Source organism: Maylandia zebra, linkage group LG3, assembly GCF_041146795.1.
Source record: "Maylandia zebra isolate NMK-2024a linkage group LG3, Mzebra_GT3a, whole genome shotgun sequence".
NCBI classification, from domain to species: Eukaryota; Metazoa; Chordata; class Actinopteri; order Cichliformes; family Cichlidae; genus Maylandia; species Maylandia zebra.
The window spans coordinates 62,166,187-62,184,734 of NC_135169.1; the positions used below are offsets into that span (position 1 = coordinate 62,166,187).

The following is an 18,548-nucleotide window of genomic DNA, read 5'->3' on the forward strand; positions in this document are numbered from 1 at the left end:
AGCACATACCCTCCACTGGGCAGGTCATTTGGGTCGCCAAAAAACCTATATGCGAGTTAGCTCACGTTTCTTTTGGCCGTCAATGTACACAGACATACAAAAATATTGCCGTACATGCCCTACCTGCCAGAAAACATGTCCAGCTCGCAAGTCTGACAGGGCCCTGCTACAGCCACTTCCGGTCATCTCCACCCCCTTCCGTAGGATAGCTATGGACATTGTGGGTCCTCTGGTAAAAAGTAATCGGGGTCATCAGTACATTTTGGTGGTGTGGGATTATGCGACTCGTTTCCCAGAAGCGTTCCCCCTGTGTGCGCTCACGGCACCCAAGGTTCTGCGTGCACTGGTACAGCTGTTCTCCCGGGTGGGGATACCAGATGAGATTTTGACCGACCAAGGGACTAACTTTACCTCTAGGTTGATGCAGCTCTTCCACAATCAGCTAGGCATCTCTGCCATCAGGACGTCACCTTACCATCCACAGACAGATGGGTTGGTGGAGAGGTTCAACCAAACTCTGAAGAGGATGTTGCAGAAGTTTGTGTCAGACACTGGGAAAGACTGGGACCAGTGGCTACCCTTCCTGCTGTTTGCGTACAGAGAAGTTCCCCAGGCTTCCACTGGTTTCTCACCATTTGAGCTACTCTATGGTTGGGATGTGCAGGGGCCGTTGGATCTCCTCCGGAAGGGTTGGGAGTCTCCTGCTTCTGCTCCAAATGATAAAGGAGTGGTGCAATTTGTGCTGGAAATGAGAGATCGGTTGGGGAGATACCATGAAGAGGCCGAGGTCAACCTGCGAGACGCTCAACGAAGCCAGAAGACCTGGTATGACCAACAGGCCCGGCAACGTGAATTTCAACCTGGTCAAAAGGTGTTGTTACTTCTCCCCTCAGCCAACAGTAAACTGCTGGCGAAATGGCAAGGGCCATACACAGTTCTTCGCAGAATGGGGCCAGTGACCTATGAGATCCATCATCCTGAAAACAGAAAACAGAAGCAGACTTACCATGTGAATCTCGTGAAAGAATGGGAAGAGCGTCCCCACCAGGCCCCTGCGAAAGCTCTGATGGCAAGAGAAGTGCCAAGAGAAGGGAAGACAAAACCCGAGCAGGGAGCCGATCCAATGTCTCCGGTGCTGACTCATCTTACCCCACAGCAAGCTGCTGAGCTACTCCAAATCCTTCGGGAGACTCCATCTCTGTGTTCAGTAAACCACGGCAGGACCACCCTTGTCGAACATGTGATACGCCTAAAGGATGGACATCCCATCCGCCAACGTCCATACCGGGTTCCACAACACTTAGTGGATAAACTGCGACAGGAGGTGGAGAAGATGCTGGAGCTTGGGGTGATAGAGCCGTCCTGCTCAGAGTGGTGTAGCCCGGTGGTCATCATCTTCAAGAAAGATGGCTCCCTACGCATCTGCATTGATTTCCGGAAGCTTAATTCCATTTCAGAGTTTGATGCCTACCCCATGCCTCAAATCGGGGACTTGCTGGAGAAGATCGGAGGGGCCAGGTACATCACCACCTTGGATCTGTGCAAAGGTTACTGGCAAGTGCCACTGGAGGAGTCTTCTCGACCGTACACCGCCTTCAGGACACCTGCCGGCCTGTTCCAGTTCACGGTGATGCCATTTGGCCTACATGGGGCACCGGCCACCTTTCAGAGGCTGATGGACAAATTACTACAGGGGTGTGACCCCTATAGTGCCGCCTACCTGGATGGTGTAGTGATCTTCAGCAACACCTGGGAGGAGCATCTGTAGCACCTGTCCGAAGTCCTGGGAAGAATCCATAAGGCAGGGTTGACCCTCAACCCCTCTAAATGTGAGTGGGCACGGCAGGAGACCCGCTACCTTGGCTACCAAGTGGGCAGAGGTGAGGTGCGCCCGCAGTTGGATAAAGTGGAAGCTATCCAGAACTGCCCTCGACCTTGCACCAAAAAGGAAGTCCGGTCTTTCCTGGGGCTGGTTGGTTGGTACCGAAGATTTGTGCCCCAGTTTGCAACTATTGCGGCCCCTCTTACTGCGTTGACCAGCAAGGACCAACGGAATCCTGTCATATGGACCGCAGAATGTGAACAAGCCTTCAAAGGGCTGAAAACCTGCCTGTGTACGACCCCAGTTCTCAGGAGCCCAGACTTCAGGAAGAGATTTCTGGTCCAGGTGGATGCCTCCAAAAGCGGCCTGGGAGCAGTGCTGGCCCAAGGGGACCCGGGAGATGAGCATCCGGTCCTATACCTAAGCCGCAAGCTGCTGCCACGGGAGACCAACTACTCAACGGTGGAGAAGGAGGCCTTGGCTATTAAGTGGGCACTGGAGAAACTCAGGTATTATTTACTTGGAAGAGAGTTTGAGCTGGAAACTGATCATCGAGCGCTCACCTGGATCCATTCCATGAAGGACCATAACAGCCGACTGACACGCTGGTACCTTTCACTGCAGCCTTTCAGATTCATCATCCGTCACAGACTAGGCAAGCTCAATGTAGTGGCCGATTATCTCTCCAGGTTACCGCACAACGCCAACCTTCGGGTGGAAGGGGATGATGTGACGGAGTTACACCGTCCCGGGCCGCAGACAGCCGATCTGGGCGCATACACGCACCACCACCATTAGTTTCGACAATTACCGTGGCTGTGCGTCTTTTCGTCGACCGGGCAGATAAACAAAAAGGGGTGAGAGGTATATTTTGAGCAGCGCAGAGGGTGGCCAACATATTTTCCCACTTACCTTTAATAAAGCCGGTCGCGGTGACTCGCTGTGATCGCCGATTATACAGGGGTTATGCAAGCCGATGGCATGGTGTTCCGGGGTTTAAATAGTGGGTTCGCGCGCGCTTGAAAGGTCACGTGAACTGCATTATTTTTTTGGTTTGTTTTGTGTTATTGTGAAACACTGTAGGCTGCCTGGAAGTGGCCATAAATGTCTGTATATACATATATGTATTGTAGGAATACAGCGGGAAATAAGCTGAGGGGGAAAGACTGTTTGATAAAAGAAATAATAAAGAGATGACTATTACGCCTAGTGGGAGGGGCTATGGGGTATAAGAGAAGGCGGTCAGGGCCTACCTGTTGTCTTTTCTCCAGTGAGCTGTTACAGAGAGGGTAACATGCAGACTGTGTTTTGTATATAGATGTTTGTTTGTGATGACTTAAGTCAGTTCTATTTTCTTTGTAAATAACTTTTTGTGCACCTGGGAGGCCGGCAGAATAAATTATCCACACGGAATGCTTTCCGACTACGCCTGTATTTGTTCGGGAGAAGTTTAGGAGAGGACCCCGCGACAACCACCCAACACGAAGACTGAGACCAGCCAGATTCAGAAGACTGTGAGCTGCCTAAAGCCGCAACCAAACAGCTTTCCAAACAATGATCTGGACCTGAAACATCCAGAGCCTGAAAGGGTAAATAGAATCCAGTGTACCACTTAATGAACTAATAATTTAATCTATCATCATTCTTTATGAATGCTGTGTGTGTGTGTTTGGCAGTCACCTGGGTGTGATGTGATTTACATGGACCGTGGCTTGTATGTCCTTTTCATTGTTTCAAAGTGCGAGTCTGGATAACATCTGAGTGTGTGTGTGTGTGTTAACCACCCAAATGTGACTTAGGAGGACCACACTGTTATTGGGAGACTCTGTCAAAGTTTGCTTCATGGTGACATCACTCTGGTTTTAGGAGGGGTCTTCTCGTATTTTTTGATAGTTTGACCTACAGCATGCAGAACTGACTGCATGTGCTTTGTTTCTATGTTGAAATGGTTTGAAACTCAGGCTTGAACATTAAGATAGATAGTACTATACAAATTCTTAACTTGTTTTAGGCACTTTTTACTGCTGTAGTGCATGGGTTCTCTCTGGCTGTGTACTCTGGCTTCTTCCCACAGTCCAAAGATGTAGCTTATGGGGTTAGGTTAACTGGTGATTCAAAACTGCCCTTTGGTGTGAATGCAAATGCTTGTCCTTCCATGTTAGACTGGTGATCTGTCCAGGTTGTACTGCCCTATGGTAGCTGGTATAGGCCCCAAACCTGCTACCCCACAATCCTGATAAGGATAAGTGGAAGAGGATGGATGATTGCAAAGGAATCAGTTGTTAATTATTGTAGCCAGTATTTTTTTCAGAAGAAAACATTCCTTGAGTGGAAAGCCCCCCCCCCCCCCCCACACACACACATACATGCAAATTAAAAACAGAAGCACAGGCCTGCCCAGTACAGTTGCAAGAAGAGCACTTGGTCTAATCTTTGTGCCATCTTTTCTTTGTTGCAGGATCTTGATGAAGAAATGCCTCAGCAAGGCTCAGAAGCCATGCATTCTTCTTCAGTGCAAGATTTTGAAGAGGTAACATTAACCTAGGACAGATTTTAATGAATGTTTCTCATGCACGATGTGTACCTTACACTACTTGCCGATAGTGAAATGGTTTATTCATCCTCTTGAGTGATGCATTTTTAGTAACTGTCAGATTACTGTTCTTTTGTCTTCATTCTCTATCTGTTACACACGAAGACTGAGACCAGCCATATTCAGAAGACTGTGAGCTGCCTAAAGCCGCAACCAAACAGCTTTCCAAACAATGATCTGGACCTGAAACATCCAGAGCCTGAAAGGGTAAATAGAATCCAGTGTACCACTTAATGAACTAATAATTTAATCTATCATCATTCTTTATGGATGCTGTGTGTGTGTGTTTGGCAGTCACCTGGGTGTGATGTGATTTACATGGACGAAGTTTATTAGTTGATATCTGCAACTGAATTGAAAACACCTCACCTTTCCAACTGTCCAAAACAAATAAATGTTGCAATATTTTGCTAACAGTGTCACAATCATCGTCTGGTGTGCACAACAATGTCATCTTTGGACAAGTGCATTCAGTATGTGGGACCGGTTTCCTCCCTCAAGTGGCTTGCTTATAAGTGCAAAGGTGAGACATTTAGTGAATAGGTACAGTATATAGTAAAAAGCATTAATAGAGTTCAACAAGTTAAGACTAGCTGAAATGAACACTGCTCCCTTTTTAATTAATGGGTGGTCACGTCTAATTAAAGAAATGTAGTATTACCTCATTGGTGCAGGACCTTGTAAAAATGGTATACTTGGGATTGTCCTCAATTTCCCATTCCATAATGTCATGGTTCGGATTTTGAGGAAGAGACTACGACTGGGATATAGTTTGGGTCAGCACAGATCATTTATTAAAACACACATTACAGTGTTGGAAGAGCTGGACTTCTTCTTCGTTTGCACAAAGACAGAAAGCTTTATAGTCATTATGACGTCACACAGTTAGACCTTACTGGCAATGATAACAGTTCCTCGCACTCAAAACGTTCTCCTTATATGGACATCAACTGCTACTTTAGAGAAAAACAAGTGTGTAATACATTGTGCATTTTGTGATAGTGTAGCTCTCAGAGAGACTGTCCTAAGACGACCTTTCTGTTCTTATTAAGTGTGTATGTGAACGTGCGTGTTTTACATAACTCTGTATGTGCATGTTTGTGTAAGCCTGCAAGTGACTGCAGGAGGCCCAACTGGACCCTCTAGCTCGAGAGGTGCTTTCGCCACATGATAGAGTATTACATCTAGAATGGGTTTTATCCTACGTGCTCTGAAATAAACAATAAATGATACATGATAAACTGAAGATAAGTAATACAGACTAATGAAGTAATGATGAAATAATGACAGTGCCTGTAAATGATAACCAAGTAACAGTAAAATAACAGGTTTTCCTCGACAATAACATAAACTGCTCAAAATAATAAAGGGAACACTTAAACAATGCGATGTTACTCCAAGTCAGTCACACTTCTGTGAAATCAAACTGTTCACTTAGGAAGTAACACTGACAACCAGTTTCACATGCTGTTTTGCAAATAGAGTAGACAACAAGTGGAAATTATAATCAATTCACCATAATAAAGGACTGGTTCTGCAGGTGGTGACCACATGTCATGGTTGGCTGTGTGGCAGGCGGGCAAGCAGGAGTGGTGGATCCAAAATGCAGGACTCAGACACAGAAGTTCAACTTAAAGCGCAGCGTTATTGCTGGAAAACCTCTTACTAACTAAACTCACCCAAAGACAAACAAAAACGCTGGTGGACTAAAACACTGAAGCAGAATACTGAACTGGAGCTAGAGCTAGAGCTGGAAACAAAACACTGGTAACACGGAGGCAAAACACACACAGCTTGTTGAGGGTACGACGCAACACTGACACAGAGAAACACAGGGTCTAAATACACTGGGAAGTAACGAGGAGAATGAGACACAGAAGGAGAGCACAGCTGGGGGAAATTAGAACTGACGAGACAAGCAAAGCAGGACACATTCACATAAGTCACGGACCTTCAAAGTAAAACAGGAAGGATCACACAGAGACGCGAACTTGACACAGTGGAGACTGCAACTAAGAAACACAGACATAAACCATAAGGCAGAGGACTCTAAGAACCGAGAGACACAGAGGGGAACTCAAACATGCAGGGCAAGGGATCGAAACTAGAAACCATAGAAACTCACACAAGTACAATAATACAAAAATTACAAAGAACTGAAACGCTGGGTCAGGAGACCCAGGACCCTGACAGTACCCTCCCCCCAAGGGCTGGCTCCCGACAGCCCAACACAAGGAAAAAAAAAAACGAAAACCGCCCAAAACAGAAAACAACCCGACCAGGGCAGGCGGCGGGGGTCCAGGAAGGAGGGCACGAAACAAAAACACCGAAGCACAAGAAAGCCCCAAAACAAAACACGAGACCAAAAAAAAGAACAGTTTAGGGGGCCGGCCAGGGGGCCGACAGCACAGGAGACCAAAAAGTTCAGGGGGCCGGCCAGGGGGCCGACAGCACAAGAGTCCAAACAGTTCAGGGGGCCGACCGCGCGGAAGGCAGCGGCGGCGACGAAGGAGACGACGGAGCAGTTCAGGGGGCCGGCCGCGCGGAAGGCAGCGGCGGCCACTCAGGCGAAGGCGGTCCGGGGGCCGGCCGCGCGGAAGGCAGCAGCGGCCACTCAGGCGAAGGCGATCCGGACCAGGCGAAGCACAGGCTGAAGCTGGGCCAGGCGAAGCACAGGCTGAAGCTGGGCCAGGCGAGGCTGAAGACACGGAGGCTGGGCCAGGCGAGGCTGATGACTCGGACGAAGCTGGACCAGACGAGGCTGATGAAGCTGGACCAGACGAGGCTGATGAAGCTGGACCAGACGAGGCTGATGAAGCTGGACCAGACGAGGCTGATGAAGCTGGACCAGACGAGGACGATGAAGCTGGACCAGACGAGGACGAAGACTCGGATGAAGCTGGACCAGATGAGGACGAAGACTCGAATGAAGCTGGACCAGACAACGACGAGGCGGCCGCAGGTGGCGGCTGGACAGGCTCCTCGGGCCCTCCAGCTGACGCGGCGTGAGGCTGAACGGGCCCCTCGAACCCTCCAGCGGAGACAGGAGGCTGAACGGGCCCCTCGGACCCTCCAGCGGAGACAGGAGGCTGAACGGGCCCCTCGGACCCCCCAGCGGAGACGGGAGGCTGAACGGGCCCCTCGGACCCCCCAGCGGAGACGGGAGGCTGAACGGGCCCCTCGGACCCTCCAGCCGACGAGGCATGAGGCTGGTGTGGTTCTCCGGAACCACCAGCTGACGAGGAAGGCTGCTGGACGGGCTCCTCGGGCCCCCCAGCTGAAACAGGAGACAAAGGCCGGAGCGGTCCCTCGGACCCTCCAGCGGAAACAGGAAACGAAGGCCGGAGCAGTCCCTCGGACCCTCCAGCAGAAACAGGACACGAAGGCCGGAGCGGTCCCTCGGGTGGCTGCTTAAACTCCAGGGGTCCAGAATCAGCTGAGGACTGGGACCTAGCCTCTGGGGAAGCCCTGGAGCGGCAAACTGTGCCAAAGGCGGCTGAACTACGAAAAGCACCTTGAGGTAAAACTATACTTTCTCCCTGCATGGAGTGAGTGTGTGAGACCACTATTACTGGAGCCAGAGTTACGGGTAGCGGGGGCACTGGAGCTACTGGGGCCTGCGCTACAGGCGGCACTGGAGCTACTGGGGCCTGCGCTACAGGCGGCACTGGAGCTACTGGGGGAGGCTGCGGGGCAGCTAACCGAGCTGAGGGAGGCTGCGGGGCAGCTAACCGAGCTGAGGGAGGCTGCGGGGCAGCTAACCGAGCTGAGGGAGGCTGCGGGGCAGGTGACACTGGGAGCTGAGTTGCTGGAGACACAGGTGCCGCTGGTGTACTGGGGTGAAGGCAACGAGGATGCAGTCCCTCTCTTAAGGGAGGATGGAATGATTTAGTGATAAGGCTTGATGGGAACAGATGCTGATGCTTAGAATACCAGGCAGCGAGGGCTTCCAGGAGGGTAGCTGACTCTACCGTGCCTGGACCGCCCATGCCAAACAGTTCGACGCATATCCTGGCTCTCAGAGCTGTTATTAGTTGTTTTAATCTGTTAATGTCCAAAAAACCAGCTGTGCAGAGGGTGGAAGACAAAAAGTTGTCAAAAAAGACCACCTGAAGGAGTCTCTTGGGGGTGTCCTCAGCGTGGATTACTTCCCGGCAGTAGTTCCACAACTGCGCGAGATACTGAGACCGTGAGTCCGCAGGATCCATTTGATGGTTGCGTCGTTCTGTCATGGTTGGCTGTGTGGCAGGCGGGCAAGCAGGAGTGGTGGATCCAAAATGCAGGACTCAGACACAGAAGTTCAACTTAAAGCGCAGCTTTATTGCTGGAAAACCTCTTACTAACTAAACTCACCCAAAGACAAACAAAAACGCTGGTGGACTAAAACACTGAAGCAGAATACTGAACTGGAGCTAGAGCTAGAGCTGGAAACAAAACACTGGTAACACGGAGGCAAAACACACACAGCTTGTTGAGGGTACGACGCAACACTGACACAGAGAAACACAGGGTCTAAATACACTGGGAAGTAACGAGGAGAATGAGACACAGAAGGAGAGCACAGCTGGGGGAAATTAGAACTGACGAGACAAGCAAAGCAGGACACATTCACATAAGTCACGGACCTTCAAAGTAAAACAGGAAGGATCACACAGAGACGCGAACTTGACACAGTGGAGACTGCAACTAAGAAACACAGACATAAACCATAAGGCAGAGGACTCTAAGAACCGAGAGACACAGAGGGGAACTCAAACATGCAGGGCAAGGGATCGAAACTAGAAACCATAGAAACTCACACAAGTACAATAATACAAAAATTACAAAGAACTGAAACGCTGGGTCAGGAGACCCAGGACCCTGACACCACAGACCACTTCTCAGCACCTATGCTTTCTGGCTGATGTTATGGTCACTTTTGAATGCTGGCGGTGATTTCATTTTAGTGGTAGCATGAGACAGTCTACAACCCACACAAGTGGCTCAGGTAGTGCAGCTCATCTAGCGTAGCACATCAATGTGAGCTGTGGCAAGAAGGTTTGCTGTGTCTGTTAGTGTAGTGTCCAGAGCATGGAGATGCTACCTGGATGTGGAGTAGGCCATAGGAGGGCAACAACCCAGCAGCAGGACCGCTACCTCCACCTTTGTGCAAGGAGGAACAAGAGGAGCCCTGCAAAATGACCTCAAACAGGCCACAAATGTGCATCTGTCTGCTCAAATGGTCAGAAACTGACTTCATGAAGGTGGCTTGAGGGTCCAGCGTCCAGAGGTGGGGATTGAGCTTGCAGCCCAACACCATGCAGGATGTTTGGCATTTGCCAGAAAACACAAAGTTTGGCAACTTTGGCACGGGCACCCTATGCTCCTCACAGCTGAAAGGAGGTTCAAACTGAGCACATGACAGTCTGGAGATGCCGTGGGGAACGTTCTGCTGCCTGCAACATCCTCCAGCATGATCATATTGGCAGTGGGTCAGTAATGGTGTGGGGTGGCATTTCTGTGCCTGCCAGAGAGCCTGACTGTCATTGGGTAACAAGATGAGATCCTCGGACCCTTTGTGAGACCACATGCTGGTGCGTTTGGCCCTGGGGTCCACCTAATGCGAGACGACACTGGACCTCATGTGGCTGGAGTATGTCAGCAGTTCCTCCATGACAAAGGCATTGATGCTATGGACTGGCCCGCCTGTTCCCCAGACCTGAATCCAATTGAGCACATCTGGGACATCATGTCTCACTGTCACGGTCTGGCTGGGGCAGACCGTATGTGTTGCAGAGGAGGACTCAAACGCAGACCAAAACGTAGTGTGGATAAACAAAACAAGCCGTTTATTGAGGCTAGCAATGAGGGTAAATATAATCGGGCATCGGTGAAAACTAAACAATAACCTAAACTGGGTGAACTAATAACAAAACATGAAAAAGCTTAACCATAGTGAACTGACATGGGTACCTGGGGATGAGACATGGATGAGCAGACGACCTGACAACAAATGACTGAAAGCACACGGACTAAATACACACAGGATGATGAGGGAAGTGGGAACACATGGGGAAACAGCTGGCACACATGAACATAATGACGTCACAGTGGGAGAGTAAAACTGAACATGATGAACACAGAACACCAGACCTCTTCACAATAAAACAGGAAACACAATGAGACATAGACATGACAACCCGAACTTGACAACGTAAGACACAGACATGAAACGCATGAAGAGCAGGGGAGATTTAACATAGTTGGAAACACGAGGGGAAAATAATAAGAACTAGAAACACCTAGGCATGATAACAAATGAACTTAGGACACCTGACGGGCTTACATAAACTAAAACTCAAAACGCTGGGTCAACAGACCCAGGATCATGACACTCACTCCATCCACCACAAACTGTCCAGGGGTTGGCAGATGCTTTAGTCCAGGTCTTGGAGGAGATCCTTCAGGAGACCATCGGCCACCTCATCCCGAGCATGCCCAGGCATTGTAGAGAAGTCATACAGGCATCTGGAGGCCACACACATTCAACTACACACTTTCATGCTATTCAACTACCTAACGAACAAAGTATTTCATAAGAATAATTCCTTCATTCACATCTGGGATGTCCTTTTTTTTGGGGGGGGGGGGGGGGGGGGGGATTAGCAGTGTATGTGTAGTCATTAAAATATCCTTAAGTGTGAACAGTTTGGTTTTGTTTGTTTTTTTCAGCATTTGACATTACTGCAATGCTTTGACAAAAAACTACTTCACTTAAATAGAACTGCAAAGCTAAATTAAGTCTATCAAAATGTGTTTCAGTTTGTTTAGGGGTCTGGCACAAATCTTGCCTTGCAAAATTGGCAAATCAGAATTGCCACCAGGTGTGTATCCCATTCATATTTGGCTTGACTTTTTTTCAGTTTATTTTTTACAAGTCTAAAGTATTGATCAATTAAAATAACTTTTATTCTTACATTCCAGAAAGAAGAAATTTCTGAATATTCAGGGGAGGATGGATTGCCACATTCAGTTCTGGATCAAATATCAAGCGATGATGATGGCAACCACAGCATATCAGAAGAAGAATATGTGCCAGATTCAGAGTCATATGATGAAGATTCAGATGAAGACATCTCATTATTGCCAAGCACATCAAAAGGTCTGCTATGCCAAGATGACATCTCCAAAGCGCATGAACAATCAGATTCAACGAATTTAATCCACAACTTGACAAAGGACAAGCCACAAGATAAAAGTGAGCTCTGAATCAGAAAAAAATGACTTTAAGTAAAAGAAATTACTGCTATTTTTGTGGCAAACCACAAGCTAAAATTACCCGCCACCTGAAAACGCACAAAACGGCTTCTGATGTTGTGCATGCATTTTCCCTGTCTAGAGACTCAAACGAGCGTAAAAGTCTGTTAGAGAAATTGAGAAATAAGGGAAATTTTAAGCATAATGCTGCAGTTTTGCATGGTGGAGTGGGACCACTGAAAGTGAAGAGAAGACCCAAGATTAAAGCAGTAGAGGGAAAGTTTGCTCATTGCTTTTATTGTCAAGGGATGTATGTTCGCAAGGATCTTTGGAGACATGTCCGCAGATGTCCTAACAAACCAAAAGATGACACGGATAAAGAACCTGGACAACCCGTTCTCACTCCCAAAGCGTAACATTTTACGCTAGGTGACAAATCGTCACCATATTACGTTTTCGGCTACCCACCACGTTCCTAAATGACGACCTCAGAAAAAGAGGAAATATGAGAACCGTCTGGACTGAACCTACACATGTTCGCTCTTTTTCTTCAAATCGCTTAGAAACACGCTATTTAACATCATTAAAGTCCTGGTTAAGGTCAGGAATAAGGTTATGGTCAGGGCTAGGGATAAGGTTAGGTTTAGGGCTGGAATACAGGGCTGGAACGTCTATTACCGCGGGAGCGTCATTGCACTGGATTCCAGCCATAACCCGCCGCGTACCATAAGAACGCCGAAGGTCTCCTTTCGCGTTCCTCAGGAACGCCGCGGTACGTGACAAAACGTCGACATGTTACGCCTCGGGAGTGAGAACGCTCTGACCTGGAAGAACCAAAGTACTCGGCCTGGCTTTAACTCTGGAGTCTCAGTGTTATCCGCAGGTGTCAAGTGGAGTCTGGAAGGTTCTTGCTGTTATGAAACAAGATGAGATTGCCTCAGATGTGCGAAATGACTTTACTGTTATTCAGTTTGCCCAGTCCCTCTACAATAAACATGGACAAGACCCTACGAAGTATGATTATATACGACAGAAGCTTCGTGAAGCGGGACGTTTGTTGTTGTGTCTGCGCACAGAATTCTCAGTGCATAACATGGAAGAAGCTATTAAGCCTGCTAATTTCCAGAGAGTTGTGCAAGCAGTAAAGAAAGTTTCAGGTTTTGGTGAAGAGACACTGTCATACAAAACTCCAAGCCTTGCGCTGAAACTGGGACATACACTGCATAAAATGTCTGACATTATCCATTGTCGTGCCCTAATGACAGAGGATGAAGCCCTAATCAAGTCCACTGATGCATTCAAGAAGTTGTATGTCTCCAAATGGTCCGAGATGGTGTCTCACCGTGCCTTGAACACATTGAGTGAGGCAAAGTTTAACAAGCCATCAACATTGCCCTTTACAGAAGATGTTCGGATTCTCCATCACTACCTTCAAAAATCTGCTGAAAGTGCCTTTTGCAGCTTGGAGAACGAAGCCACAGCTCAGAATTATGCCCAACTTGCACAAGTTACACTCTCACAAATCATTGTGTTCAATCGAAGACGTTCTGGAGAGGTTTCAAAGATGCGCCTCAAAAGTTTTCTTGAAAGAGACAAAACGGCACTCCACACAGATGTTGCCATGGGGCTCTCAGAAATGGAACAGAGACTCTGTAACTATTTCTGTAGAATAGAAATAATGGGAAAAAGGGACAGAAATGTTCCAGTTCTGCTAACACCAAGCATGCTGGATGCTCTGTCACTACTGGTTAGTAGGAGGCCTGACTGTGGTATTTATGCCACTAATATCTACCTCTTTGCAAGACCCCGATCAATGAGTCATTACAGAGGAATGGACTCCTTGCGTGTTCATGCACACCAGTGTGGAGCAAAGCAGCCTGAGTATCTAAGATCGACACAGCTCAGAAAACATGTTGCCACACTCTCACAAGTCCTTAATTTGAAAAACAACGAACTTGATCAGGTTGCAGATTTCCTGGGTCATGATATCCGCGTTCACCGCGAATTCTACAGATTACCAGTTCCCACAACACAGCTGGCCAAGATTTCCAAACTGCTTTTAACACTGGAAAAAGGACATCTTTCCCAGATCCAGGGGAAATCACTGGATGAGATCAAAATAGAAGGTTTGTATTGAAAGGAGCAAATATTAGGGCAGTAGTTGAATATTATGCTTTATCAACAGAATTAAAACCTAAAAGCACAGACCATTCTGTTAAATGTCCATGATTTAAGGTTCTTGAAGTCTATTGTTTCATCACTTTGCAACATTTGGCAAACTGCAGAGTGGTGGCCTTAAATAGTAAAACTATGTACTATAATTTCCAGTATTTGCTCTGTATTTTGTCATATCTCATTGTTAATGTGAGGTTTTTGGGGAGGTTGTGTTTGTGTTTGGTTTTTTTTGTTTTTTTCCCCCACAATTTCTCAGATGAAATTGCATTAAGTGATGCTGAAACAAAGGACAGTGAGAGTGAATCAGATGATGATGACACAGCACTCACAATGTCGGCGTGTGGCACCAGTGAGCCTGTACATGCAGTAGCTGATTCCACAAACACAGCGCAGCTCCAAGACACTGTAGATTGTGGTAAGTTACCACTAGCTTGGTTTCTGTGGATAAAATGTTTGTTACAAATATTAAAACTTAATCAAATTGTGTAATCAGCAGATGAAGGACCACTCACAATGCCTGCAGCAAGTGAGACTGCTGCTCCCTCTGAAGGTAAGGGGTGCAGTTGGTTCTCTAAGCTTATTATTGTTTCATCACTTTGCAACATATGGCAAACTGCAGAGTGGTGGCAAAAAGTCACTTGGATGAGTGACAAAATGTTTCTCCCACTGAAAACGCTACGTCCAGATTAACAGAATCAACGTTTTGGGATTTACTTACCTGGATGATTGAGCATGCATCAAAAGACTTTTATTCAACTTTTTATTCAGTCTTTTATTCACAGCGGAACACTAAATGTTGTCTCATTTTAGAAATTTGATAAATTTTCAAAGAGAATTTTAGCTCGTTTTGATATTGATGGTAGCAACACATTTCAGAAGTTAGTACAGGGTAGCATCCATTCTTTTAACAAGCAAATGTTTTTTGTTTTTTTGTTTGGTTTTTTGTTTGTTTTAACTACTACTACTTTATATATCTTCCAGAGAAAAATGCTGCTCAATCCCACAATTCCCAAAGAGCTCCCAAAACATGTGGTCCAAGGCTGAGGTTGCTGCAGTGATGAGGCATTTTAAAGACCACATAAACGAAGGGAAACTAGCCACCAAAAATGAATGCAGTCATTGCAAATTGGTAGAAGATCCGGTGTTGGCAGGAAGAACAGTTCAAAACATAAGAGATTTTGTAAGAAACAGAGGATTAACTGCAAAAAGGCAGAAAAAAATGAACTAAAATAACTGTTTAGCCAGATGTGGTTTTACATCTTGGTCAGATTGCCAATTGTTGACACTGATGTTCTGTTTAAAGAAAAAAAAAGTTCTTGTTAAATACAGAAGTAGTTTGTATTTCATAATTTTTACATTTAATTTATTTAGGGTTTTTTTGACGGGTTATATTTAAAATAAAAAAATTATAAATGCATATTTTCTCCCCTTAATATTTACCTTCAAACTATTAAAATTCATTTTAAATGTTTTTAATTTTTCTGTTTTCTATATTTTTATATATCTGTGGGAAGCGTGGGCATTTTTGTCCATAGATTTCTTTTTTATTTATGGTTAAAATTAATGTTCAGATCCAAGAACACTAATAAAATGATGTTCCAGTAATCCTGTGTCCTGTCAGATGTGTATTCATGGTAATGATGAGCTATTTAAATATTACATCATTGTCCCTTTAAAGACCCAATATTGTTTTTTTTGGACCTCATAAAACACATTGTTGTCAAGTGGACAATGTCTCCAGAAAACACAATAGAGTCTGGTTGGTGTGTATCAGTGTATCTAGACTTCTATAGGGAGTGTATGAGGTCTGAAGTGACCCAAATTTTTTTCAGATTTTTTCGAACACTTTAACCTCGCTCCCTTGGCTCTAAGTCCTTTGAAAAGGGTAGTCCACTTAAACCACCACCGGGCGGATTGACGTAGTATAGTCCCTCCATACCACATAGACCCGTGTGTGTGTGTGTGTGTGTGTGTGTGTGTGTGTATGTGTGTGTGTGTGTGTGTGTGTGTGTGTGTGTTTATATATAACATTCTGTAACTGTAACTTCTGTCGGTGCTGTGCTTTTGGAAACCGAATTTCCCAGAGGAGCCCACCCGAGGGATTAATAAAGTTCTATCTTATCTTAGCTTAGCTTAGCTTAGCTTAGCTACTTTGCTCCTGTCTCCCTCCAGTACCAGCTCTTTTAATAATTTACTGTTTAAAAGGGAAAAAACCTTGGTCACTTGGACAAGTCTTTGTAATTATTTTCCTCTATCAAACTTAATTGACTTCTACAGTGGCCTGCTTTTGTTAATAGTAACATGAGTAACATCCAACATTTTCTCCCCTTTAGCATCTGGTATTTTCCCCACTATATAATGTACTACCATAATCTACATCCAGTCAATAAAACTGAATTTTTCAAAGCAAACATCAGCAACCCAAAATCAGCAGCCCCAGAATTAAGTCTTCCGCTCCTCCTGCTCATGGCAAAAGCAAAGCAAAGCAAAGCATCCCCTTTCTCATGCCAGCGTGGTGAATTGTTTGTCAGCATTTATTCATCCTACTCTTGGTCCAGTCTTTATCTAAGTGTCCAGTCAGTCTAACCTTTAGTCCACATCGTCAGTCCAGTCACAGTCCAGTCACACACATTCACACCAGATATTGCTGATAGTGGAGACTCCTGCGCAAATAATCAGATTCTCCACCCTCAGCAACGTGACCTCATTCATTTGTTTTATTTTGTTTTGTTTTTTGTTTTTTAGGGAAAGAGTTCTTTATGCTCTTGGACTGGATTGACTCGCTGCAATCATTTTAGACAGGGACTTACAACCTGATCAGGTCCCCACAGGTCGGCTTTTCCTCAGCCCATAATAATCTGGAAAAGCTCACCTTATATTTGTTCTCCCGAAAATTTTTACAGCACTGTTAATTCAATCTTTCAGGCCTGCTTAGAACAAAAATGAGAAAAAAAGAGCTGATTATTAGCTCATCAGAGCACAAAACATCATCACCTGACAGGTTTTCTCTAAGTGCACTGTTACCATTTTAAAGGGCCCAGTTCTAACCATGTCCATGTTTAATAAAACTCCCTCTATTAAAATAAGAAAACAACCCAAACCTAACCGACAGAATCAACCCATCACTCAAACAACAACAACCCCAAAAATCTTAATCACAGAAAAGTTTTGCCTCAAGTTCTTCAGTGTCCTGACAGTCTGAGGTCAACTGACATAGTCTCACCTGCTCAATACACAGAAAATCTTGTTAAAAGCTGCACAGTTTTGCACACCATTGATATTCTCATTAAGCCCTTTCTTAAGACATTATAACCATCTATCATCACTAAATTCTAAATTTCTTTTCCAAATCTGGACGACTGCACTTAGTCACAGACCTGACCACTTTATTTAATTATGCTGTCTGTTACCAAGCCTTTCTTCTCACACAGTCACAGTGTGTGTTTCAGTGCAAGCTTCACTCATCCAGTCAGACAGGAAACTTAAGTTCTTCTTTTTCTTTTCCTGTCCCCAGTCATTCAACTCATTTGCATACTGAGTCATATCTCAAGAAGTTGCAGTGACAAGACAAATGCATATTTAAACATCACCACATTATTGAATTATTTTTATTTCTTTCTACAGTAATCACTTGTTTTGATCAATCTGTACATGAGCACTTCTAATTCACTATTCTAAAAACTACTTTAAGCTTTAATCACTTTTTCCTTTCACAAAAATCACTCTACTGTCCCTGAGTTATTCCTCAACTTAAGGGTTTAAGTGTGTTACATTCACACTATTTTAACACTGATGAAAGATAACAAGCTGATTTTCATTGCATGTGTGTTATTAGTCAGGTTTAATCGATGTCTGTGCAGTGGAGCTGCAGATCCACCAGGGCATGTTCTCAAAGCTGCCTTTCCTACACATTTCTCTGCTATAACTGGATCATTTTTAACTACTTTGATATTAGTCCAGTGATCTTTGTATCACTTTTTCATCACACTAAGTGACTTGGACAAGATGATAAACAGACTCACATGCTGAATATGCTGTTTAATCTTCATGAGCTCTCTTGTATTTGTAAGGTTAATACATTTTCTGCTTGTGTGTGTGATTTTGTATATGTTTCTTTTTGCAGTGTTTCAGACTCCTTCACAATTTTCCCACTCAAGCAGTAAGTTTTCTTTTCCCCAGGTTTGCTAACCCAAATTTAGATTTCCCACATTAAATAACAGCGTTCCTCTGTGTTCTCACCTACTGCTCCTACTCCGTTGTCCTCTCCCACTTCAACAGTCCAATAACAGGAAGTTCTCTTTCAGCTTTGTCCTGCATTCTCCACTGTCTCTCTTTAACTGCCGTGTTATTGCTCTTTGGAGCTGCATTCCTCGTCTTCAGCCAGGAGCGAGAGCTCGCTTGTCAGGTTTAGTGACACATGACGCTGTAAACAATTCAACCAGAAACTTGGCCTGAACGTTTCCAGTGATGTTAAACTATAACTTTCTTCCGACTGCTGCATGTGGGAAATAGGGCTGCCACGATTAGTCGACTAGTCACGATTACCAGAGGTGTGGACTCGAGTCACATGACTTGGACTCGAGTCAGACTCGAGTCATTAATTTTATGACTGTAGACTTGACTTGAAAAAATGTTCTAAGACTTGTGACTTGACTTGGACTTTTACACCAATGACTTGGGACTTGAATTGGACTTGAACCGGTTTACTTGAAAAGACTTGAT

General features: G+C 45.5%; 1 protein-coding gene and 1 long non-coding RNA gene across 2 annotated transcripts in view; one reads left to right on the forward strand and one right to left on the reverse strand.

Moving 5' to 3' along the window:
• LOC112432493 (NACHT, LRR and PYD domains-containing protein 12-like) overlaps positions 1-18,548 on the reverse strand; it is a 773,783-nt gene that overhangs the window by 314,538 nt on the left and 440,697 nt on the right. The window lies entirely within an intron of this gene.
• On the forward strand, positions 14,163-15,061 carry LOC106674924 (uncharacterized). Its single transcript, XR_003023129.2, has 3 exons — positions 14,163-14,241; positions 14,320-14,376; positions 14,808-15,061. It is a non-coding gene; the product is annotated as an uncharacterized LOC106674924 (long non-coding RNA).